At 36.9% G+C, this 25,600-nt stretch overlaps 1 long non-coding RNA gene across 1 annotated transcript; it reads left to right on the forward strand.

Annotated features, from left to right (window-relative positions):
- The first annotated feature begins 3,676 nt into the window (after nucleotides 1-3,676).
- LOC141371059 (uncharacterized) lies at nucleotides 3,677-17,591 on the forward strand. Its single transcript, XR_012375684.1, has 3 exons — nucleotides 3,677-3,771; nucleotides 4,988-5,136; nucleotides 17,357-17,591. It is a non-coding gene; the product is annotated as an uncharacterized lncRNA (long non-coding RNA).
- The last annotated feature ends 8,009 nt before the right edge of the window (nucleotides 17,592-25,600 follow it).

Below are 25,600 nucleotides of genomic sequence, written 5' to 3' on the forward strand. Positions count from 1 at the left end.
GATGTTACTGTTGATTGGATATCTACTGTGTTCTCAGCACTGTTCTGGATACTTTACATTCATTCTGTTATTCTCTGGATACTTTTCATTAATTATATTTGAAGAGTTAATCCATCCCAATACATCAATATTATGTCACAAAAAAACATTCTGGTTTGGTCCACTTAGTAGAATTAAAAGCAATTCACATTTCATCTTTTGGCAATGCCTTCGTTTTTTGAAGTTAGTATAAATGAGTATAAATGCTGCTTAACTATAAACAAATCTTTTAAGTCCCAGAGGGAGACTGAAATTAGCATATCTAGTAAACATCCTTCGTTGAAAAAGAACTCTTTTTGTTTGTGGTTTCTAAATAAAAATGTGTCTGTGGGTATAGTCATGCAAATGTATTACCACAGAACGTTAAAATTGGTACCAAGTGTGATTTTAAATATCGTGTGTACAGAGGTGTACTGCAAGAGCTGCCACTGCAAAACATTACGGCCGGGGTGACTTAAACAACAGAAATTTATTTTCTCACAGTTCTGAAGACTGGGGGTCTTGGGTCAAAGTATCAGCTGACCCTCTTTCTTGTTTGCAAAGGCTGCTTTTTGGCTGTGTCCTCATATGGTTTTGTCCCCTTGTGCATGTGGAGAGAAAGAGATCTCAGGAGTCACTTCCTCTTCTTATAAGGACACCAACACTATCAGATTGGGGCCCCACCCCTATGACCCCATTTTATTTACCACCTGAAAACCCTATCTTGGAAGACAGTCACATGTTAATGTTTTGTGAGCTCTAGAACTCTCAGCACGACACACCTCTGCACGAAGAGACTTGATCACACTCTACCATGGCTGCTAGCAGCATAAGCCATGTCCCTCGGATAGCCCCAGAGCCCCCTCATTAAAAAGCCTCTCTGAGAAAACTCAGTGCTGCCTGGAGAATCCACTGTTTGTTCTAGCCAACACTAACCGCCTTAGAGCATTTACAAAAAAGGGCTTACAATTGTGAATAGGCATCTCTTACCACATATGTCTTTCTCAAGGACCTGAGAGCCACTCCTTTGAAATTAGTCATCAGGAAGGATAGGACTAATGTCTTCCCGTGTTTGTGGGCAGATAGAATCCTGACTTCCATCACTATCCGCTCACAAATAGCTGACCTAATCACATTCACATTCACACTGGCCAACTGTTTGTAATTTTTCACTTCTCAGACCCTAGTGAGCCTCCACTTTCCCTCCTCTCTCCTTCTTCCTTTGAAGCACCGGATCACATCTGCACAAAGCAAATGGAGCTCAGTTCTTTCTTTTACTGTCAGTACTTACTGGGTAAAATGTGTTTTCACTGCTTTAACTAATGTCCGTCATGATTGTCTTTGACAGCTTCAACATATGACTTTGAGGGGCGGGGGGACACAGTTCAGTCCATAACAAGGGGGTAACATTAAAGCTACAAATACGTGAGGGGCACCTGGGCAGCTCAGTTGGTTAAGCAACAAGTTGTGATCTCAGGGTCCTGGGATCAAGCCCTGGGGCGGGCTCCCTGCTCAGTGGGGATCCTGCTTCTCCCTCTGCCTCTGCTCCCCCCGCATGCCCTCCCTCATGCTCTATTCCTCCCTCTCAAATAAATAAATAAAATCTTAAAAAAAAAGCTACAAATAAGTGATATCAGGTCTACTAAAGGTAATACAAGACCCTTTCTCCTATAAGGAAGGAAAATTGTCAATTGTTTGCTGCCCCCATATCTTTGCTTAGAGTGAATTTCTGCCAGTTTTTGCAATTATTCAGCTCAACATTCTACTTACCTTTTTGAGAGATGACTTCCCTTCATTTAGTGTAGGCCAAATAAGCTAGGTAAGTAGGTGTTACAGAAGCATCTAATTGCTTAGTATCCAAAAGAGCAAAGCCTTTTTCTCACTACCCCAGGTTACCTGATCATGGCTAGGCAGCTTAGACACTGAAGGAAGCTAACTCCAAGAAGGTGGCGAACCTGCAGGAAGTTGCATAAGGAATACTCTTGGAAGGAAAGGGAAGCAAGCAGGTTTGGACAGAGGGAGAAGTTGGGCCACAACACAGTCTCAGTGGAGACCTCAGCTAATGTCACAGCAAGTTCTGAACAACAATGACCCTTTGGTATTGTGCTGAGTTAGGATGAGGGGAAAGCCCCATGCCAATCGTTATTTACAGACCACTCCAATTAGGGAGAGTGTAGCTTTCTTAAGCTAAGAGTCCCCATCGGGGCTGTTGGCTATGGCTTTCCATTGACGGCATTCTGAGCCGCCGGGACAGGAAGTCCTTCATTCCTGAAGGGAAATGTCCATGGTGCATTACACATCCACTACACCGCTGGGTAACAGGTCTCTTTCGGGGAAATTAAATCTTGAGCTAATAACGCAAGAGAAGACAGAATGGTTAGAATTCATTCATGCTAGTGACAAAATGGCCAGATCGATCTCATAAACATAATGTTTGGCAAAAGAAGTCAGACACAAAAGAATACACGTTTTAAAATTCCATTTTTCTGAGATTTAGAAGCCAACTGACAAAATTAACGTATGGGGGTTAGAAAGCAAGATACTATTTAGAGTGAATGTTTTACTTTTTTTTAATTTGGTAGAATTTTCATCATTATGTTGTTAATTATTGTTGTTATTTATAATTATAAATAGCTTTAAGCACAAAGATTCTATACCTAATATTGTGTGTGTATTTAAAGAACATAATAAATATAAAATTATATTTGGTATGTAGATATTTATGTATTTATAATATTCATTTATAAAGTTAGTCAAAATTAGGGCTCCATAAGAATTTTTATTTAAGAGTCCATCAGTTTTTCAAGCTTTTAAAATGCTCTTTTGTAGAAATTCAGTTAGGCTAAACCAGTGTTTAGCAGACGGGTATAAGCAGGTAGGAAAACAGAAGCTAGATTACTTTGATTAAAAGACAAAATGTGGAATCAGCACTCAGGGACCTAAGACAAACACTGGCAAAGACAATATTAAATACTAGAAACTGGTAACTAAAAGCACAGAGCTGTCACATGAAGTCTAGAGATAATTTTTCACAGAACAAGAAGACCCACTGTATTGAGCACTTTCATAGTCAGACATCCTGACCCATGCATTTGAAAACGCATGTTAAAAATATTATCTAAAATTTTGAGAACAAAGAAGCTGGTATTTTCATTTGAAGTTTTACTGAAGCAGGCATTGGGGCTCAAAATGGCTAAGTAAGATGCCCAAAGTCACAGAACAAAGTGTTTCAGCCAGGATTCAATCCAAGTCTGTTCCCAAGAAAGTTTCTACTCTTTATATTATCTAATAATAAACTGAAACTAACTTAAGATTCACACGCTCGTGCGTGCATGCATTTTATGTATATGTGACAATAACAAAAGCTTTTAGCCACAAGAGCTGCGACACAAACCGTAAGGAATAGACAGCCTCAAATCAGAGATGGTCTAAGAGAAGACGTTCGATTCTGAGGCATTCTGCTCAGGCATCACACATACTTTGGTTTCGTTTTTCCTCATTTCAATCAGCAGAGGAATTTACTTGGAAGCAAAAACCTTGGTTTCTTAACTATTATTACCTACCTGAAGTCATCGTTTCTGTTTATTACATCATAATCATCTCTACTTGCCACCAATTGTATATTCCCAAAGAGGAAATTATGATTTCAAGCGAAGACTATGGAGCAGGAACAGATGTGCTACTAAAAGGGAGACATCCTATTATCCTGAAAATGTACTCCATAATGAAAAACAAGGGAAAAGAGATCAGAAGGTATTGTCATATTTCAAAATAGAGTCTGTTCTAGCAGCAGGATTACATTTAAATAGAAAGATCTGCGGAAATTTTGATGTACTATTTGTAGTGCTTTATACTTGACACTTCATATACGAGAGAAACTGCAAAAAAAATGTGAAAAAAATATCCCTCTGCAGCATTGTTGGTAAATCTTTTACTGTAGCCTTTGCAACATTTTTCTCTATTCTGAATTTCTTTAGTCACAGCAAGTTGACCTTACTTCCAAGTGTGACACTTTCATGTGGCTCCAGCTCCATTATTCCCAAAACTTGCGTTAGATTGCCCCATCGGCTTTAGAGGTCTTCATGAAATATGTCTTCTTAACCCTAGGGAAGAACACACTGACAGAATGGGAAACCGTATAATGATTCACAGTTTCTAAAAAAAATGTATGTTTGGCCACACCAATTCATTCCTAAAAGCAGATCTTGTTCACTTAATATTTTGAGTGTCATTGGATAGGCTAAAGGTGCAGAGTAAAGACTTGTTACATAAACTCAAAGCAGTCATAGCAGAGTGGAAGACAGATAAGGTAGTGGGTAACCTCGAAACTGTGATCGATGCTATGATCGAGGTATTCACTATATCCAGTGAATGTTCCTTGTAAATACAGAGACGCCGATCAGACCAATGGGGGAGACTAAAAATGAGCGAAAACTGCAGAGGTACTGTGGTAAAACCAAGCATGGTACGTCAGGGACAGGAACGGGTAGTAACATATACATGTTGAGAGGAGTGTTGATTATGGAGGAGTCAGGTGAGGAGGGCAAGGTGGGCCAGGCAGGACCAAATGAGCTTTTTAATCAGTATTAAAATGTGCAGAATTTTGTCTTCTCTCTGGAGTCACTCAGAAAATTCCTAACTAAACCTCTGCTGATGTTTCCGAAGCCCAGCGGGAACTTAGTGAAGACCAATCTATTTTCTTCTCCAGGAGCTGCCCTTTTATCTCCCTTTGAAATTTCCTAGGTTTGGAACACCTGGTGCTATTTCTGACAATAGAAACACTTTTTTTTTTTTTTCTGTCCTTTCCTTTCCATTTCTTTCTGTTCCTCTACTGCTTTCCCATAGGTCTAGTGGGTTAATTTTGATGAACTTTGATTAACTCAAAGTCAACTGATTAATAACATCATCATACCTATGGAAATCCCTGAACTGATATACCCTCCTATCTACATATTCTGCCCACGTTCAGGAAGAAGAATTACATGAGGCATGTACGTCAAAAGGCAGGAATCTCGAGGGCCATCTTAGAATTCTGCCCACCACATAGACCAGCCCACAGCACCTATCACAGTCTTTTACACTGTAGATACTCAGTATCTATTTGTACATTGATTGAAGGTATGTTATTACCTACAGATAACAGAATTATAGAAATAATATCTAAAAATATAACGACGATGTCTCTCCTCCCTGGGCAAAAGCTTATTTGGTCCTTTAGCTCTGTAGGTCTCCCTCCCTTAACCTTTATAAATGATAATGGCTAGTACTATTTAGGCTCTTTCGGCGTTGCCTCCAGCTTCTGTCAAATGTAGAATTTTCAATGGTCTGAACAGTTTTGGGTCCTGGAGGTGGTGCAGAACAAGCTTGCTTAGGTGTGTGGTTTCTTTCACCCTGATTTCTTTCAGAACACACAGCTGACCTGTTAGGAACTTAGAACATGACTGCTCTAAGAAAATCATTCTCAAAAATTTTAATTTCTTTAAATAATTCTCCTGCAGAAGAAATTAAGGACTATAAACATTTCTAGTTGAAAACATTTCTTACTTGAGTCTGGGCACTGATGGACAAGTGGTTTCCTCTTTTTTTTTTTTAAGATTTTATTTATTTATTTGATGGAGAGAGAGAGAAAGCACGCATGAGCAGGCAGAGAGGCAGGCAGAGGGAGAGGGAGAGGGAGAAGCAGGCTCCCTGCAGAGCAAGGAGCCCGATGCGGGGCTTGATCCCATGACCCCAGGATCATAACCTGAGCCAAAGGCAGATGCTTAACCCACTGAACCACCCAGGCATCCTTCCTTTTTTTTTTTTTTAAATAGAAACAAACACATGGAAAAAGCAAGCATATGTGAATTCTAAACAAAGCATGTGCTGACTCTTCATGTTCAGCTTCCTTATTGGAAATGTGCAACATACAAACCTGCAAAGCTTGTCTTTCTTACTTACAACCATGAAATAAAAAACATAAACTCTTTATTATCTGTACTGCTTTATATAAGAAAAATATATTGATACTTCATAGTATCAGAGAGTTTCAGATACTAGTAGGGATTTTTTTTTCCTAATGGTCTCTCATAATAAGCACATATAATTAAAACATAAGCAGATTTACAAAGCTTATATTTTATTAAAATTCATGCAGAGGGAGATAGGAAAAGACTACAAAGTTCACTGTACATCTGTTATGTATATCTGTAGAAATGTGACTATAAATGAAAAACCAAGTCACTTTAACACCAGTTTCCTCAAATTTGGAATCCATAGCAGTTTCATATATCCACCTGGTTCAGAGCGGGATGCTCTGAACACAAAGAGACAGAGACAAGATGTAAAAGCACAGTTCTAGTTACCTATTTGAATGTTTCAAAATGAAATAAATGATGTTGACTGTTATTCTCCATTAATATATATTTCTTAAAATTGATAATGTCTACATTGCTTGGAATAAAAAATTCAATGTTTGCTAACTTATTTTTCATTATGAATTAAATATTAGAAAAAAGTCTAACACTGAAAATACTGAAGAAATCCTCCAAATATCCATCTCATAAAGAGGCGTGCATGAAGAGGTGCTTGGAATTATAAACAACGAGTAAACCAAAATTATTTAATTGCTTCTGTTGATGGAATTAGCACATAATGGGGGGAAGGACTATGTTATATATTTTGAATTTGGATCCTATGAAATTTCTTAATACAGGGTTCAAGACATTTTCACTTAAAAAGAATTGGTGCAAAATGGGCTAAAAACTTTTTTCACGTTTCACTGGGGCAAACAACTCAACACCAAGATTCTTTCATGAGACAAATGGGGTTGTATTTAACATGGGTGGCATTCTATTGGCAAAGACCTAGAAGGGAGAATAAAGGAGATACACACAGAATGATAATACATTGAAAAATGCTATCTAGTAGAAATAAAAACAAACCAGAAGCATGACCAAAGACAGGCAAATTGATATTCAAGTTAGAGAGGGTATGTTGTTAAGACAGTGGGGAATTAGTTGGAATCAAGTATTCGAGTCTCTGAGAAGGAGTGCTCTAAAGATTATCACAAATACCACTCTTTCTCCTTTTGGTTGTCTAGTTTGATCTTCTCCCCCATGATTCCTTTTCTGCCTACAAGACTCCCACTTTGTTTTTCATTGATTTCTGAGAAGGACTAGTAAACACTAAGTATACCCCAAGTTAGGCAATTCTTTGTAAATACAAGTACTGATACTTAAACACAGTGTGTATAATAATTGCTTCTTGCTAATGTTGTTTTCTTCTGGTTAATTAGAGTTCTGGGATATTATTATGATTCATCTGCATTCACACACATGCACACACACAAACAGAAACATGCACATAATCCCAAACATGCTTTTAGCCTAAAAACTGAAAAAGTCATATAGTTTGTTTGTTTTGGGGTTGTTTGTTTTGATTTTTTAAAATTCCTGTTAAAATCATGGTTATTTTTCTGTCATGTGGATAGACATCAAACACTATTTCTTGCGCCAAAAGCCAACAAGTGAGAGGAAACAGAGAAGGCAATATTTGGTGATGTGCTTGGGTTTTTCCTGGCAACATAATACATCATGGGAAGGCATCAGGGAAGGCTGATATATGAAGAAATACTTAGATTGCAGGGTGCCTGGGTGGCTCAGTCGTTAAGCGTCTGCCTTCGGCTCAGGTCATGATCCCAGGGTCCTGGGATCGAGCCCTGCATCGGGCTCCTTGCTCTGTAGGGAGCCGGCTTCTCCTGCTCCCACTCCCCCTGCTTGTGGTCCCTCTCTCGCTGTGTCTCTCTACGTCAAATAAATAAATAAATAAAATCTTTTTTTTAAAAAAAGAAGTACTTAGATTGCTGGATTTGCCTAGTATAATATGATTCAACTCTGAAGCTATAATATGATGAACTATAAAGCTGCATGTGGAACGCATACAGAAAGATAAACAAAGCTTGAAAGGAGGAAATCTTCTTAGCAATGAAACAAGGAATTATAGGCTGGTGTTAAGAGAAAAGAATTTACTCTGAAAATACAAGAAATTGATCTGACCACAGTGATAACTTGTCAAGGGAAGAAACTGCAAATTACTTCAGTAGTTTCATCCCTAGTGGATTTTTAAACCATAGTAGATAAGATACAGCAAGGTGTATTAATATGGACAACAATAAGCTGGCAGAAAGAGTAAGAAAACTTAGGTCATTTTCATTATTATTCATCAGTTTTTAAAAAATGCATTTGATATCTTGAAAGGTCTTGGAGTTTATGAACACATTTTTCCAGAGTGTTGTAAGCCAAAATATAATAAAACAAAAGAGATCTAAAAAAAAAAAAAAGGACCCTGTATCTTGAAAGCAATTTCAACCATTTTCTCAGCAAGCTGAACATTGAGAACTGTGTTATGGTGCAAATGAATAGAGTATCCTAAGATTTATGTGGTAGCGAGAAATTACCGATTCCAAAAACATAGGTCTTAGACTTAACGCTTAAGGCTTTTGAAGACCTAATTTCCAAATTACATTCTGAGAGCATTTTAACCTCTCACCCCTTCATGTAATCTGCACATTTGCCAAACAACAGCATCATCCCTATTCTCTCCTTCCATACACATGTTTTTTGGGTTGCCTGCCTTTCTTGGCTCATGTAATTTTCAGCATGCTTGTACACATCCAGCCACACCCCACTCACATACCAAACATTCCCCAACACCCTACTGATTACCTTCCTAGGTAAATTCCCAAAGACCTGCGTTCAAATCCCTTTTCTAGTGTGTTCACTTTTGTGTTTTAATTATTTGCACACTTAATTTACTTCCACCATAACAGTGGTTCCCCAGGCCTAGCCCCTGGGGAGGAATGGAATTATTGAAGGGGGCTCATAAATTTATCCATGCATGTATATTTTTTCAATCAATAGGTTAGTGAAACTATAGGCAATATTAAGTGAAGAAATGTGAAATATTGAGTCTAATAAGAGATAGCAAAGTACAGCTTGTGGACCAAATTCAGCCTACTGCCTGTATTTGTAAATACAAATTGATTAGAATACAGCTACACTCATTCATTGATGTATTGTTTACATTTGCTTTCATGCAATAACATCAGAATTGAATGGTGGCAATAGAAAACATATGGCTTTCAAAGGCGAACGTATTTATTATCTGATCATTTACAGAATAATGTTGCTTACCCCTGGTCCAGAATATAATCATCTTGAGGACAACGGTAGTATCATAGATATATTTGCATCACCCTCGGTAGACATTTAGAGAACGTCGCCAAAGTCTGGAGATCAAAATCAGAAATTATTACATTTTCCCGAAAACATGCTCTTCTTCCATTTTTATTATGACTCTTGCTTACAGTTTTCAACAAATATTTCCTGGAGTTTACAAATATTGATCTTACTGACTCTTCTCTCCTCAATGTTCATATCTATTAATCATGTCTTACTAATTTTTGTTTATTTGATCAAATCATCTGGGTATCCTCTCCCCGACTCAGTCCCCTTCTTTCTTCCAGAAGTGACATTTAATTGAATGTGCATCCTTTCCATACATGATTTCATATTATAGGCATACATTTGTGCATATATATATCTCTTTAATATAGAGTGCTATTTTTAATGTTTTAAGAATTTACATATATGGTATCATATTGCACCTACATTTCATAGTGCAAATCTTTTTTCTCTCCACTCAACTCAAATCTCCTTCTGACTCTGACCCTCTATTCTGTCTCCTTAAAAGGACTCTTGTGATTATGCTGGGCCCACCCAGATAATCCAGGATTACCTCCCACTTCAAGATCTTTAACTTAATCACATTGCAAAGACTCTTTTATCACATAACATGTTCCAGAGATGAGGATGTGGATATTTTTGCGGGGACATTATTCAGCCTACCACAAGTATAAAAATCATCAGTTATTAGATACTATCAATTCCCTCTTCAAAGCAGGTGGAAAAATATAAATACTACCTTCACTGGCTCATGGCTCATTGATAGCTTTATCAGTGCCTGGCACTGACTGTCAGCCTCTCTGGAAGTTACCAAATCTAAACTAATTGGTATTGTCCTAAGATGGCCGACCGAGCCAGCAAGAGAGTCCCAGTCCTTAACCCTGGGTTCTTTGAGGTTCTTCTCCCGGCTCTGCTTCCCGCACGCACCAATCTGGGTTCTCCGCCCTGCCCCACGTCGTGCATGCGCCAAAATTGCCAAGTATGCAGAAGTAGAAGTGTATAAATTGCCCCCTTTGTGCTCAGAGCTCAGACTTTTGGAGACCATTCTCCTCTGAGCCTGCCTGCTTTAAATAAACCTCCTATCCTCCAAGATCTCCAAGTGCCGCTTGGTTCTTCCGCCAGGCGATCCAGCCCAGGTTCCATAACAGTATTGCTTATAATTTTAAATTCTGTTGTAATTTCAAATATACAGAAAAGTCACACGAATACTGAAGGAACGTGTATATCACTTATTTTCATTCACCTATTCTATATATTTACCCCATTTGATACTATACTGGACATGTATATCTCTTTATCTCTAAACATTTCAATGTGAATTTCCTAAGAATAAGGATATTCTCTTATTTAGCCACAGTACCATTATGTAAATCAGGAAATTTAAAATTGGCTCAGCACTTTCACATAATTCCCAGTCACTATTTAATTTCCATCAATTGCCCCAATGTCCTTTATGACTATTTTCCCTTGGTTCAGGATCCACTTTAAGACCCAAGGGAATTGGGGCACCTGGGTGGTTCAGTTGGTTAAGTGACTGCCTTCGGCTCAGGTCATGATCCTGGAGTCCTGGGATCGAGTCCCGCATCGGGCTCCCTGCTCAGCAGGGAGTCTGCTTCTCCCTCTGACCCTCCCCCCTCTCATGTGCTCTCTCTCTCTCTCTCATTCCCTCTCTCAAATAAATAAAATCTTAAAAAAAAGATCCAAGGGAATTATATTTATTTGTCATCTTTTATTAGATCATTTTTTCCTGGAAAATTACCCCCAGTCTGATACTTTGACATAGTACATACAGGCCAACTGTTGTATGGAAGGTGTTTGCATTTGCCTGATATTTCTTCACAATTTTATTCAGGTTATGTACATTTTTGGTAGGAATACCCCAGAAATGTATCTTTCTCAGCACATCTTAGGAACAACAACATGTTGTTGATTTACTCCAAACTACTGATATCTGTGGCTACTTGTTTCAGTGATTCCTTCCAGATTTCTCCACTGTGATGCCATTATTTTTTCCCTTTGTAGTTAAGAATAATCTGTGGGGTAATACTTTGGTATTATACATATCTTTTTCCTCCTCAAACTTGTATTCACTAATTTTAGCATCTATAGATGACTCTTTCTATTGTCTATTTTACACATACTAGTTGTTTTGTTTTTAAGGAGATTTCCTTTCTCTTTCCATTTATTTACTTGTATCTTTTTGAATTCATGTATTTTTTTGTTTTATTCAATGAACTATAGTCCATTAACATAACTTATTTTTATGTTCCAGCTGTCCCATATTTGACCACTTGGAGTCCCTTTAAACTGGCTCAAGAGAATTTTTAACATATTTCCGTAATTCATTGACTAATCTCTTATTTTAAGGCACAAAAAGCTGTTCCAGACTTATCTTGTGCCTATCTTTGTTTATTTTCTGTCTACCTTATCTTACAATCATGATGAAATAAGATTAGTGAGTTGCTTGGTGTTTAATTTAGGTAAAAGGAATATGAATACCGAAATGTGAATTTGTAATGAAATCTCTTTAAGATGGAGAGAGATAAGGGGTACCTGGATGTCTCAGTCAGTTAAGCATCTGATTCTTGATTTTGGCGCAGGTCATGATCTCAGGGTTATAAGATCGAACCCCATGTCCAGATCCGTGCTCAGCACAGGGTCTGCTTTGGATTCTCTCTCTGCCTCTCACTCTGTTCCTCCCCCTGCTTGCTCTATCTCTCTCTCTCAAATAAATAAGTAAATAAAATCTTTAAAAAAGATCTTTAAAAAAATTGGAGAGAGATGAGAATGACCATGATGGTGAGAAGGAAACACTACCCAGAAAATACCAGTATCAAGTCAGTGTTACTGTACCTCTTTTACTTCTATTCTCAGTGATGTCGCCTCAGCTCTCATGTAATACTAAAAACAAGAAGGGCTTGGCAAAGCAGTAATTGATAAAAACATATGACAATAGTTTATCAGAAGGTCTTTCAGTGCCTTTTCCTTAAAAAATGTTACTAAAATTTTGTGTTTTTAAACCAAAGCACTAAGATACTTTCTGTGGAATAATATGTATCTTTCTGTATCTGTGTAAAATATTGGATATACTTTTAATTAAATAATTTTACATTAGATCTCTTGATACATATTTGGCCTTTATATGTTCATATCTGTGTGTGTTTTACTTATAGCTTTCTGTGCCCTTTTAAATTATGGTGTCATATTCCACTTGATTTTGTATCATTTCGTTACTTTATTAAATACACATGCATACACATACACATTTATTTGTTGCTATGTTACAATCACTATTCTAGGCACTAAGTGACAGAGTAGTAGGGAAAAAAAGTCCTGAATAGCAATATTAGTTTCTTATTGCTGGTGTAACAAATTGCCACAAACTTAGTGGCTTATAGCAATACAAAATTATTATACATCCCCGGAACTCACTGGGTCTCAATGGGCTAAAATCAAGTGTCAGCAGGTCTGTGTTACTGCTGGAGGTTCTAGGGGAGAGTCTACTTTCTTACCATTTCCATCTTCTAGAAGTCACCCACATTCCTTGGTTTGTGGACTCATATTTTGATTTACAAAGCCAGCAATGCTGAGCTGAGTCTTTACACTGCTACCACTCTCGTCTTTTATCTGAACATCTAGATAATCCCAGTAATTTCCCTATCTTAGTATCAGCTGATTAGCAAGCTTAATTCAATCTGCTACCTTAATTCCCCTTCACCATGTCATATAACATATTCATATGTTAATATGAATATAATATAATAGCGATTAGAACATGGACATCTTTGAGGGAACATTATTCTCTCTACCACAGTAGCCAAGACTGATAAGATCTCTGCCCTGATGGAAATTACATTTTAATGAGGGGAGAAGTAAACAAATATAGAAACATGTCATAAATTTTAAAGAATAGATAAATACTTGAATGGAGCAGAGTTAGTGGAAAGAGATGGATGGGGACTGAGAGTTATAAAAAATAGACTATCTTATCTCCATTTTATAAACAATAAATTAAGACCAAGAAGTGAGGCACTTTTCTTAGAGTTAATGTGGCATTCACATCTCTGTCTCCAAAATTTCATGCTCTTTTCGTGATTCAGCTCTGCTTCCCCATTTACCCAAATGTCAGATTAAGATGGGAATGAATCTACCCATGTTATTCACAATTCCACCTGCAGTGCCTGGCATAGTGCCTGGCACATAACAAAACCTCAATAATTATATGTTATTGGTGTTGATATTCTTCTTAGGCATTCTCATCTCCCATTTTTCATTATTTCACTGAGCCAATAAGAGAATTATTCTGTAGGGACATACTCAGAATTTCCTTTGAAAAAAATTCTTCAGGAGACAAAGCAATACAAAGACGCATAGCCTAAATTATTCCACACATTTATCTACAGATTTTTCAATACTTTCTGCAGGTGGGTTAGAGTCATGGGTGAAATATCAGCAAGCAAAGGATGTGCCCTCCAAGAAAACAAACAAGGCAAAGTTACTCAAAAGTTGTGACCAAATGACCCATACAATTATGAGGTCATTTTTAATAACATGGCATTTCTTTGAAGGAGAGAATAGTGCTCAAGAACCAGATTGCCTAATTGTTTGAGGGAGAAATAATTTTCTTCACTTTCTTGATATTATTTTTAAGTCATCCCACTGCTTTAAAGTAAAATCCAGTGATTCCTTGTTACCTAAGACAATCCAAAATCCCTGTCATCACATTAAAGGCCCTTGACAATCTGGACCCAATCTGTCATTTCAGTTTCATTTTCTACCGTCCTGTATTCTGTTGTAGACTACATCATTTTGCATCACAAGTGTTTCCGATTTTCAGGAAGTTCCTTGCATTCCATACTTTCCTAACAGTGTGTTCCGTAAAAGCAGGGACAGCGACATGTATTTTTGTAGTGTTGGTGCTTACCATAGAGTTAGGCACATAATAGGAATCAATAGATGAACTATGTAACTAATAAGCTGAGTAAATAAATGAACTAATTAATATCATTTGACTGTCCAATAATTCTGTTCTTGGTTCTTAGATCTATAATTGCATTTATGACTATTAAAAGTATGGAACACTTCCTTTGTTTTTAGAGCTGAATTAGCTCAGGCATTTCCTATTTTTTAGATTCAAGGCCTTAGCTTGACTGTGTATCATGGTGGATGACTCTAAGGAAACTTTGGGGCTGTATGTGCCCATCTCCTGATCAGCCATTTGTTTTGGTACATTAGGACTTTAATAGAAACTGCCTAATGTAAAGTCAGCAAGAAATGAAATATAGGTCATTACTCAGTGGTATCCATTATACAGAGCAGCAAAATGTAAATCACTGAGAAATGGGGATGGTTCATGCCATTTTGCACTTGGGAGTAAGTTTGAGGACTTCCTGTGGCTTAGAAGTCCCGGGGCCCACTTTAGAAAGCTAAGGAGTAAATCTCTTCCTTGTAATGGTCAACTTAATACCAGCAACTCTGTGCTCTAGAATAGGGAAGTGAAGATTGTGTTTTTTCCCCTATGCTCTGCAATTGTCTAGCCCTATCCTTCATGTACATACATTATAGTATGTGACCTTAAGGTTGTCACTCGGGTTCTCTAAACCTCAGGTACTTGATTTATAAAATGAAAATGATATCTGTTCTCCCTATTTGGCATGATTCTTTCTGAGCATTAAATAAAATATGCAAAAGGGCTTGGGTAGCAGACCTTATCATTGCCCCACCAATAACTAGCATCTTTCAGTATCTCTAGCCAATCCCCAAATTCCAGTACTTGGAATTCTGCAGATACTGGCTTCCCACCCTGAAACCATGGAAAACCTCACTGTCTATGTGCTCATGTGTATGCACACACACAAAGGTAGAATAGTGAGGAAGGAACACCTCCAGGAGCAGCTCTCAACCATCGGTTCTCCAGAATTAGTATATATATATTCTGGTTGCCTCACACTTCAGGTTGCCTAATTATGATGTGTGTGTTTTATATCAATTTCCAGAGTCCAAGCAGAATTTAGCTGCACTTGTATACTGTGTCAGCTGGCTGAAGAGCATACGTTCCACTAGCTTCTTTCCGTTCTGTTTCTCATGTCTCTACCTGTGTTATTGGAACTTCTCAAATATACTACTTACAAATGAGTCCTGGTCTCAGGATGTCTACTGGGGAGAACCCAAATAACAGCCTACACATCTTGAAGGGCCACCTGAGAGGGACTGATGATGTTATTTTGATAAATTAGAAACATAGAGCTAAAAGAACTTTTGGTGTTTGGGCTTCCCAGAGCATATAAGGAATGGATCTGTGAAGGGCTCTGGATGTTAGCCTGGGGCAGGATTAGAAGTAGAGCAAGGCAGCATCTAGCTGAGCCCAAGGATTAGCCTAAGGGCAGATCATCAGCCTGTCAGCTCAGAAAAACTTTTTTAAACCCAGTAATGGTCTCTAGGTTCATAAAGATAATTCAAGCAAAGGAAGGTGTGGTAACAAATTGCACTTCAGACAACATTCCAATGTGTGGGAACATGCACAGCATATTTTAGCCCTAAAAGGAATCTTACCAGCTCACATCGATTTACCTTTATAACCTGTTTTTCTGACACTTGTAACAGATTGATTTTCAAAATGTCCCCCAAAAAAGAAAGAAAATAAATAATGATAGTACTAGATATTTTACCCATAGAGTAAAATAAGAAGTCATGAGTTCATACTGACTGAAAAATTGAAAGAATTAATAAATGGTGAGGACGGTATGGTTCTGCTTTAAAGCAGAATTCCAACTAATACATTTAGAATAAAAGACGTATAATAATTGTTTCAGTCAAGAATCATCTATGGATGCTACACCAAAGTATGATGAGAAATAAGATATTTACATAATTTCAAAGCATCTCCCCACATGATACTAACTAAATAAAAAAAGAAAAAAATAGTAATTTACTGTGGAGAAATCTGACAGATATGACCTTAACTTCACCAGTAATAACACATACGGACATCATGAGCGTGAGAGAAGCATGACACCATGAGAAGGCAGAGCATAATTTCTGTGGTAGATATTCTTACCAAAAAAGCATAGTCATAAGAAAACATCACAAGAAGTCAAGAAACATTTTACAAATTAACTCTCCAGTACTCTTGAGAAATATCAAGGTTATGACAGACAAAGGTCAATGAAAGAACCTTTCCAGATTAAAGGAAAATAAGAATCCGTGGCAACAAAATGAACCCTCATCCTATATTAGATCCTGGGTCAGTATAAGAACATTGGTGGGCCAATTGGCAAAATTGGTCTATAGATTTAAATATTAATATTTTATCAAGGTTAATTTCCTGATTTTGATCAGTGAATTCTAGTTATATTTTGAAGAATCTGGGTAAAGGGCATAAGGGATTCTTTGTACTATTTGTATAATTCTTTTAAGTCTAAAATTATTTCAAAATTACAACTGAAAAAAACCTTTAAAATATTACACATATTCACTCAAGGTGATCCATATATTAATCAGAAACATGTCAACCCTAATCTCAAAACTAAGGACCAAAGTTTAGAAATCATGTATTATTTAAATTAAACTTTGATTTTAAATCAGAAACTGTTTCATGAAAATATTGTTGCTATGTTGTCATTTGCTTTTTTTAAAAATGCTTGTTTTATAGGAACTCATATCTGATAAGGACTCACAAAACCAATGTTTCTATCTCTACCACTTGGTTATATATCATTGAATGTCTCTGTGTCCATTTCTTTCTCTGAAAAAAATGGAGATAACCATCATCTGCCCTCTGAGATCTTGCAAGTAATTGTAACAAAGAAAATCAAAGCAATTATAATGAAAACACTCTAAAGCAGTCCTTGCTGTCCTTTGTATACTCAGGTTCAATATCCCATTCTGAATTGAATGTGTAAAAAAATATATTTTTTCTCTAAAAGTGAATTTTGAAATATGATTACATTTTCAACCTTTTTCTTTTTATCAAAACTTAATTTTTTAACCCCAAACCTTTTCAGTTCTCAAGAGGCTGCCTTTTAATTATATCATCCCTTGATCTGGAGTCTTTCTTGTTATTTGTTTAAATGTTATTGTTTGGACTCGAATTGATCTCTTCTGTTCAATTTCAGGGTTAGCATTTGCTGCAACACAGAGTGAATTTTTACTCCTTTTGCCTTGAGGACATTCATTGGAAACATCATGTTGCACTTGATGGAGATTCTCCTGATGAAAATGTTCACAAAAAAGAACAAATTAATTTTGGGTAACAATCACTGGTATCATCCAATGCATTTTCCCATTTCCTTTACTTTTCATTCTCTTTCTCATTGTGCCCCCAGCTTCCTGATTCTCTTCATGGAGAAAAAACACTGTAAGTTATTTTTAAAAGAACTCCTATGGCTGCCTACTGGTCTTAATTAAAACAGGGACGGTAGTTTATCTGGAATCCTAATCTGCCTATGAATGCTCAACAAAGAGCCTCGGAACCATAGCTCAAACCACAGAAAAAAAATCAACCAAGTGGACTTTATCTGTCCTGTTGCTAAAGAGAAATGGTACCTCCTGGCTATGAGGCAGCAGATTGCTATCCCAGCCAACCTCCTTTTCTGGTCTCTTAAACTATGTGTTTATGTATATGTAAATATATAATTTAAAGTGTATATATATATATTATATATACTTTATATATATATATGTGCACCCACTAATTGGAGGTTTGTTTTCTTTGTTTTGTTGTGTTATTTCCACACAAAAAGGTATATTATAAATCACCTTGGAATGGCTAAATTATTTGTGAGTTTATTGTACAACTTTCTCACTGCTATTAATCTTACTTAACACCTAGGGGACCTCCTCTATAGTGCACGGGGATTGTAGATATAAAATGCAGTGTTATTGTGACGTTTTTCTGTATTGAATACATCAAGAGCAGCCAGGCTGACCTGAAATGGCCGATTTGCCCAGCTCAATTTGTCAGAGAGGTTTTGTGTTGAAAATTATCTGTTCAACTGAGAAAAGAGTGTTTTCTCTCCCAAATACATGTTTGGTATCCCTTTGCATTATTAACTATGTGCCAAGTATTCTTCTTCTTAAATTTTAGCTGTAAGAAAATCAAATGACCCATGTTTCTGAAGAGTTTTGGATCCAAGGCAGCAACTGTGAATTAAGAATATATACTCTAATCTCTTACTATAACAAAGGGAGCAAGTTACCGTCTCTGGCGTACTCAAGCAGTTCTTAAATTATAATATTCAAAAGAAATACTCACTATTCCACATATACTAACCACTGCCTACATAACAGAATGTATATGACCAAATGACACAGTAGGGGTAGCACTTGTTGCCTGGAAACTCAGCTTATAATTAAGGAGTTGCCCTTATTTTTTCCCCCCCCGAAGAGCTAATGCCATCTCCAAAATACAGTAAAGACCACTCTAAAAGCACATTGCCAGAGAACACTCCTGTATCTGGAGGGACACTGTCATGGAAATGTTCCAGATGAGGTAGGAGAAATGGTGAAGAGGAATCATAAGAAAAGAAGGAGGAAGATGAACACAAAGATTCCAAAATCTGTCCAAGTAAGCTATCAGTGGCTTCTCAAGTTTACCGCAGGCCAAAGTTGTCTGACTTTCTTTCATTTCTTAAATGGGGAAATAGAATATTTTTTCTTTTACTTATAAATATTCTGAGAGTGTAGGTTGTCTGTGTAATGGCTTCCATTAAGATTCTTTCAGTATTTCTTTTTGCTTGATTTTCATGTAAGTGTGCTAACATTACTACAGAAAGCTTCACTAAATTAAAATATTGTTATAGCTAAATGTTACAGGTATTACATTGTAATTCATGATAAAAGGTTATTCATCAGTTCAAGGTTCTGTTAGCATAATCTTTCTGCCTTCACGAATAAAAAGTAACGATGTTTTTTTGTTTTATAATAGTGAGCTAATTGTTCATTTGCCTAATAGTAGCCCTTAAAAAATGTAGAGTATGGCGACGATATTGCTCCTTCCCTAGTAAAATAGAAGAAGGACAGAAGAGTATACTTGAAAGAGCTACATATAGTCACAGAGTTAGAGAAGCTGGGTTCAAGATTTATCTTCTGTGCCCATATATGTCATTAAGAAAGTAATTTGGGTGCCTGGGTGGCTCAGTTGAGCATCTGACTCTTGGTTTCAGCTTAGGTCATGATCACATGGGTCATGGGATTGATCCCCACAGTGGGCTCTGTGCTCAGCAGGGAGTCTGCTTGAGAGTCTCTCTCTCTCTCTCCCTCTGGCCCTCCTTCTACTCTTGCACTCTTTGTCTCTCTCTTTCTCTCTCTAAAATAAAATAAATAAATCCTTAAAAAAAAAAAAGAAAGAAAGCAATTTCTTTCCGAACTTGTTTCTTAGCTGTAAGGTGGGGATAATAATAATTAAGCTTATCCTCTAAGGATGTTGTGAAACTCAAATGTGATAGTACATGTGATCATACATGTATACATTTTTTAAGTGTAAGGTTTTATCACCATAATCATCTTCAAATTTTTTAGCCTTTGCCTGTGAGTATATATATGACCAGTTCCTACCCACCCAACCAAAATATACCAAAGGCTCTGAGGTTTTATATTCTTCTTTAGATATTTGCATGCAATCCACGATACAAGTATAGATCTTTAAATAATCATATATTAGATTAATTTTGAAAGCCATTTGAAAGAAGGAAAATACCATAACAGAGAGATACCATTGGATATTAAAACTTTAGGAAATCACAGGTAATACTTTGATGGGACCTGATGAACTCTGCCTCTTCCTCAGGTATCTTTGTGGTAGGATCATCTGGAATATAATTAAATCCCACGGCTCACAATTTTGTAAGGGGTTCTAAGGAGGATGAAGCTCCTTATCCCTGGAAGAGCAGTGCATTTTGTTAGGGAATGTCTAACGGTGTGGTTCTGGGGAATTTAAAAGTGCCGTGGGGAGGAAATGGGAATGAATGGACACAGGGGTCTGGAGAGAGAAAGCAGCTACAGGACACTTATTTCAACAGCTGAGTCTGGAAGAGTCTCTGCATAATCTAAGCGATCAAGTAATTAGACAGAACTTCCACCTCTTTTTCCACACTGTGTTTTCCAAGATTTCCCTGACCATCCAATGGAGGTTCTCTCGTACCCCATCGAAGGCCTAACTAGTCTGAGGAGGACAGAGGTCCAGGGTGGCCTGGAGAAGAGACAGACCTTATCTGTCTCTAATCTTCTCCAGAGAAGCAGTGATCAGACACTTTTCACCCACACTTTTTGTGAGTTTCACCAGGCAGAGGCACCACCAACCACATGATCTGGCTCCACTCATCTTTTAAATTTCATCTTGAACCATTCTCCTCTTGACTTACTACACTCTAGACGAACCAACATCCTGTTCATTCTTTAAAAATGAGATAATGAGATCTTTTCCATCTCAGGACTTCTACCTTTTCTGTTTTCTCAACCCAGAACACTCTCTTTTACTGTTCCTTACATGGCTGGCTTCTCCTTGTGCATGAATTCTAATCAGATACAATGGTAGACTAGAGTGAAATCAGTAGTAGCCCTGTGACTAACACAACATAGTAAAAAATAAAGCTGGCATTAACACTTTGAAAAGGATGGACTTTTAAACAAGTAGGGTTAGGATATTTTGCCATAAAATTTGGAGAAAAATATTAGTTTCAAAAAAATAAGTTCAGATGAATTAATACCAATATACAAAAAAAAAACCACATTAGAAAACAGAAAAAATATATTCCTTAACTTAGAAAGAATCTTCTTAAACCAACATAAATCATAAAATCCTTAATTACTATAAAAATTAAAATTCTTCTGCAGAAAAAAACATATAAGTGAAGTTAAAATGTAAATGACAGACCTGGAGAAAATATTTGTAATATATATAGTTCAAGGGAATGATATCCTGTGACAAAAACAACCTTCCTTAATGTTCCCCTCAGTTTCTTCCTGATTCTAGTCCCTGACCTATTTTTTTCTTAGAGCATTTTCTTTAGAAAGCTTGTAAATTCTTTTTCTGTCCCTTTGGGATATATGTAAATCTTTTTTTTCCCATTTTTTTATTGTGGTAAAATACACATAACATAAAATTTACCATGTTTACTAAGTGTACATGGTAATATTCATAATGTTTACAACCATCATCATCATTTCCATAACTCTTTTCATCTTATGAAAATGAAACTCTCTACCCATTAAACAGTATCCCCCATTTGCATGTTCGAGTCCTTAATATCTGGCTCCCAAAAGGGGGCAAAGGGAAAAATGACAAGGGAGGAAGGGCACTGGCCCTTTAAATCCCCTGGAAGTTGCTTTAGTTGGTGTGTGTTGGGGACATCTCACAATAATGGGGGAAGATGCAACAACAATGGCCACAACTTTTTTGTCTGCACCTCTGTGACCACAAGCAGCAGTCAGCAATTAAAGCCCAGATCCAAATATTTGGAGGACAGGGTGCTTTTGTCCATTCTAGTTCCCACAAGGTGTGTGTGTATAGAGCAGGTGCATAATTGTCTGCCATGAGTAGGGATGGGGATAGGTAGCTGCTACTGTGAAAAGAGATGAAATTAAGCAAAATAAACCACAATTTACCACCACATCTTCCCCTGGAAGTTGCAAGCATTCAGGAGACTCTAGATTTCCAAAGCAGTTACAACAGATAGCTTCTGCCAATACAATTGTTGTCTAGGAGGGGAGATAGATTCCTGGTGCTTCCTATACTGCCATCTTCCCAGAATCTTCTCTATAAAATTTTTTAAAATCTCCTGCCAGTTTTATGACTCAGGCATGTCTTTCTCAAGGATGTGGGAGCTACCTCTTCAAAATGTAATCTTCAAGGGAGATAGAACTTCACACATCTCTAGTTTCTTTGGCAAAGTATGAGTGTCCCTCCTGTCAGGACTATATGAGAAAGTTTACTTTTTTTTCCCCAATGTGTAAGACACTGAATTAAATTTTTCCACAGGGATGCCTGGGTAGTTCAGTTGGTTAAGAGTCTCCCTTCGGCTCAGGTCATGATCCCAGGGTCCTGGGACTGAGTCCCACATCAGGCTCCCTGCTCGGCGGGGAGCCCGCTTCTCCCTCTGCCTGTCACTCCCCCTGCTTGTGCTCACGTGCTCTCTCTCTCTCTCTCTGTATAACGTATGCTGTTCCATGACCTTCTCTTCAAGTTCCTCGGTCTGGTTTGGGACCTGGGTAAAGCTACTTAGTAAACACAGATGACCTGTGTTCTCCCTCTCACCCCAGTACTTAAAACTTCCCTGCCCTTCAATTAGGCAGAGTTGAGTTCTGTCGGAGTTCTGGCCTCTACGCTATTGCATTACCCTTATGTGTTTAATTTTGTGTGGTGCAATGTTTGCTTTGACACCAGAAGATGTAAAGAGCTAGCACAGATCAGGGAAAAAAAAAAAAAGATAGCCAGATTTTAAGTGGTGAAATAAACAATATATTCACATAATAAAAATCTAAAATGGCTGATGAACATACGAAATAATTCTTTAGCCAATTTTTATCAAAGAATTACAAATCATAACAACAAAAAATGTCAGACTTTAGCCAGTATCCAGGCTTGGCGAGGGCATAAACAAATGGAAATTCTCATATATTACTTGTGGGAGTAGATTTTTATTGTATATGTGTGTGTTTTAAAGACTGGTTGGTGTCCATCAAAATTAAAAATGGGCATGACTTTTTGTTCCAGAAAATAAAATTTTTAGTTATTTATCATAAAGAATTTCTTATTGATTAGCTATTAAAAGAATAATAGAAACAATTTCATATTTAATGAGAAAGTACTTACATTTTAATGACGAAAAGAGAATTAAAAGTTTCAGAAGGAAAGTCTTTCCCAAATGGATATATGACGGAATGGAAATGCAGTAAACAAAATGTCAAACATGGTGGATTTAAGGATTTAAGGAATCATTTTCCTTAATTATTTTATACTTTCCATAATTTCTCCTACTGTCAAAAACATTAACAAATTGTTAGAAAAAAAGTATACAATTAAAAATTGCGGATAGTAGGGGCACCTGGGTGGCTCAGATGGTTAAGTATCTGCCTTCGGCTCAGGTCGTGATCCCAGGGTCCTGGGATCGAGCCCCTCATGGGGCTCCCTGCTGAGCAGGGAGTCTGCTTCTCCCTCTCCCTCTGCCTGCCACTCCCCCTGCTTGTACTCTCTCTCTAATAAAAAAAATAAAAAATCTTTAAAAAATAAAAAATAAAAATTGCGGATAGTGTTATAAACCCTTGCTTCAGTACGGGCTGTTTGCCATTACCCTACAGCAAGCTCCCAAAAATGAATGCATTCTCCAAGTGATTTAACATCTTAAGTGTGGCACTTGAAAAATAAGATGTCCCATCCACTTTTTTCACCTCACGTCTGAGGGAAAAAAAAGAGAGAGGGAGAGCATACCTTCAAAATAGTGTTCAACCTTATCTTTGTATCGGGATCATTGCTCAAAAAGATCCCCAAATCTTACCTTTGCTACTTCTCCTTTTGAAGGCCTGCTATTGCTGGCTGGGAAGTTTCCCACCAGCATGTACAATCTCGGCACTCAGAAATAAGTAGCATCTTTCTAAATAGTGCTGGTACATTTGATGAAGTGTGGGTGTTTGTTTCATCTTTGGCATGTTTTATCTGTTTTTTTTTTTATCTGTTTTTTTATCTGTTTCTCTCTCCTGAGGTGTAAGGAAGCCTGCAGCCTGTAAAGCAGAGGCACATTGTGGACACCCTGATAAATATTAAATGATGATGATAGTAATGACAGAGCAGAGCCCTGTCTTTGCAGCTGTATAATTCCTCCCTTATATTGGGTGCCTGCTCAGACAGCTGTCACATTCTTGCTTTCAGAGGCAGAGATTCCTTGCCAAATTAAGGCTTGAGAAGAGCACATTACATCCGCATGTCATGGTGGCAGTGTGAGATGTGAATGCCTATAGCCATCCACATCACTCAGAGTCACATCTATTTGATAAATACCGTCTCAAGAGCCAATTCAGATCGACTACCTCGCCAATTCAATCAATTGTACAGATATCTGATCCAGAGAGTTTATATGATGCCCAAACTACTGGTCAATTCCAGGGGGAAATAAAAACTTGGCCCATCTGAGACGTTTTAGCACATTTTAGTTAGTTGTGTTAATTTAATAATCAGGCATTTAGCTAAAAATACTTGGCCAAAAAACATTTTTAAATATGCTGTTTAATGAATTTATTTACTGAGGGACTGAGTAGATATTACCATCAATATCAACATTGATTTTTAAGGAATTAAGGAATGTTACTGAGATACAATTAGCTTGGTACTGTACTAAGTACTTTTCACGCATTTTTCTTGTTTAATATTCAAGCAAAGATGCTCAAAGGTAGATACTAATACTGTACTTTTGTACACTTGGAAGAACTGGGGCCAAGAAAATGTAAGCAGTTTGCCTTGGGTCACAAATAAGTAAGAGGAGTTCAGTTCAGTTCCCCATGACTCCATAGTTTTCATAAGCTTTTTGGGAATACTTTTAGAATGGACAGAACACCTTAACAGTAATATCCATTCACTTATATATTTTTTAAATGTGTACTAAGTATCTTTTGTTCAAAGTCTAATAAGAAATAAGCATAGCCAAAAGGAAAAATTTCAAGTTCATGGGCTTTAAGCTAGCAATTCTACATTTTAGGACCACTTTTAAAGTGGCAATTCTATTCAAATTACAATAAAACCTACAGATAAGAAAATGCCCATGTCCAATAATAAAGGGATGGTTTAAAACTACAAAATGGGATATTCTTCAACAATTAAAATTGAGTATTATAAAGACTAGTAGACTCAAAATGCTGCCTATACAACAGAAAATAAGAAAAAGAACATTTCTGTATAAAAAAATGAATAGGAAATTAGACTAAAAACATATAACAAAATGTGTGTTAAGCTGTTAAGATTATGGGTGTTTCTCCCTTTTGTTTAAGTAATTTCTAAAAATGTGTTATGTTAATTTTATAATAGAAAACATTTTAAAAAGAGATCTGCTATCAAATCAGATCAGATTCTTTGTTCTAACTGATGGTCATATTAAATCATGATAACTAAAGTTTAAACTAATCACATATATATTTTCTTTCTAAAATAGCTGATTAATTCAGCAAAAAGAACAGTCATGATTTATCAAAAGTTTTTAAAAAACATACTTTGCCATTTGCAGAGTATGTTTTTTAAATCATTGGCTGCGTTTGTTTTCATAACACATTTTCTTTGATCACACATTTCCAACTGTATGCTTACTACAAAATTATTTTTTTAAAGGGAGAGAATTTTAGGAATTTTGATTATGATTTATGCAATTTCTGATTTA

The sequence above is a fragment of the Callorhinus ursinus genome, unplaced genomic scaffold (assembly GCF_003265705.2).
Source record: "Callorhinus ursinus isolate GAN/ISIS: 27379988/994484 unplaced genomic scaffold, GSC_fseal_2.0 scaffold1, whole genome shotgun sequence".
NCBI lineage: Eukaryota > Metazoa > Chordata > Mammalia > Carnivora > Otariidae > Callorhinus > Callorhinus ursinus.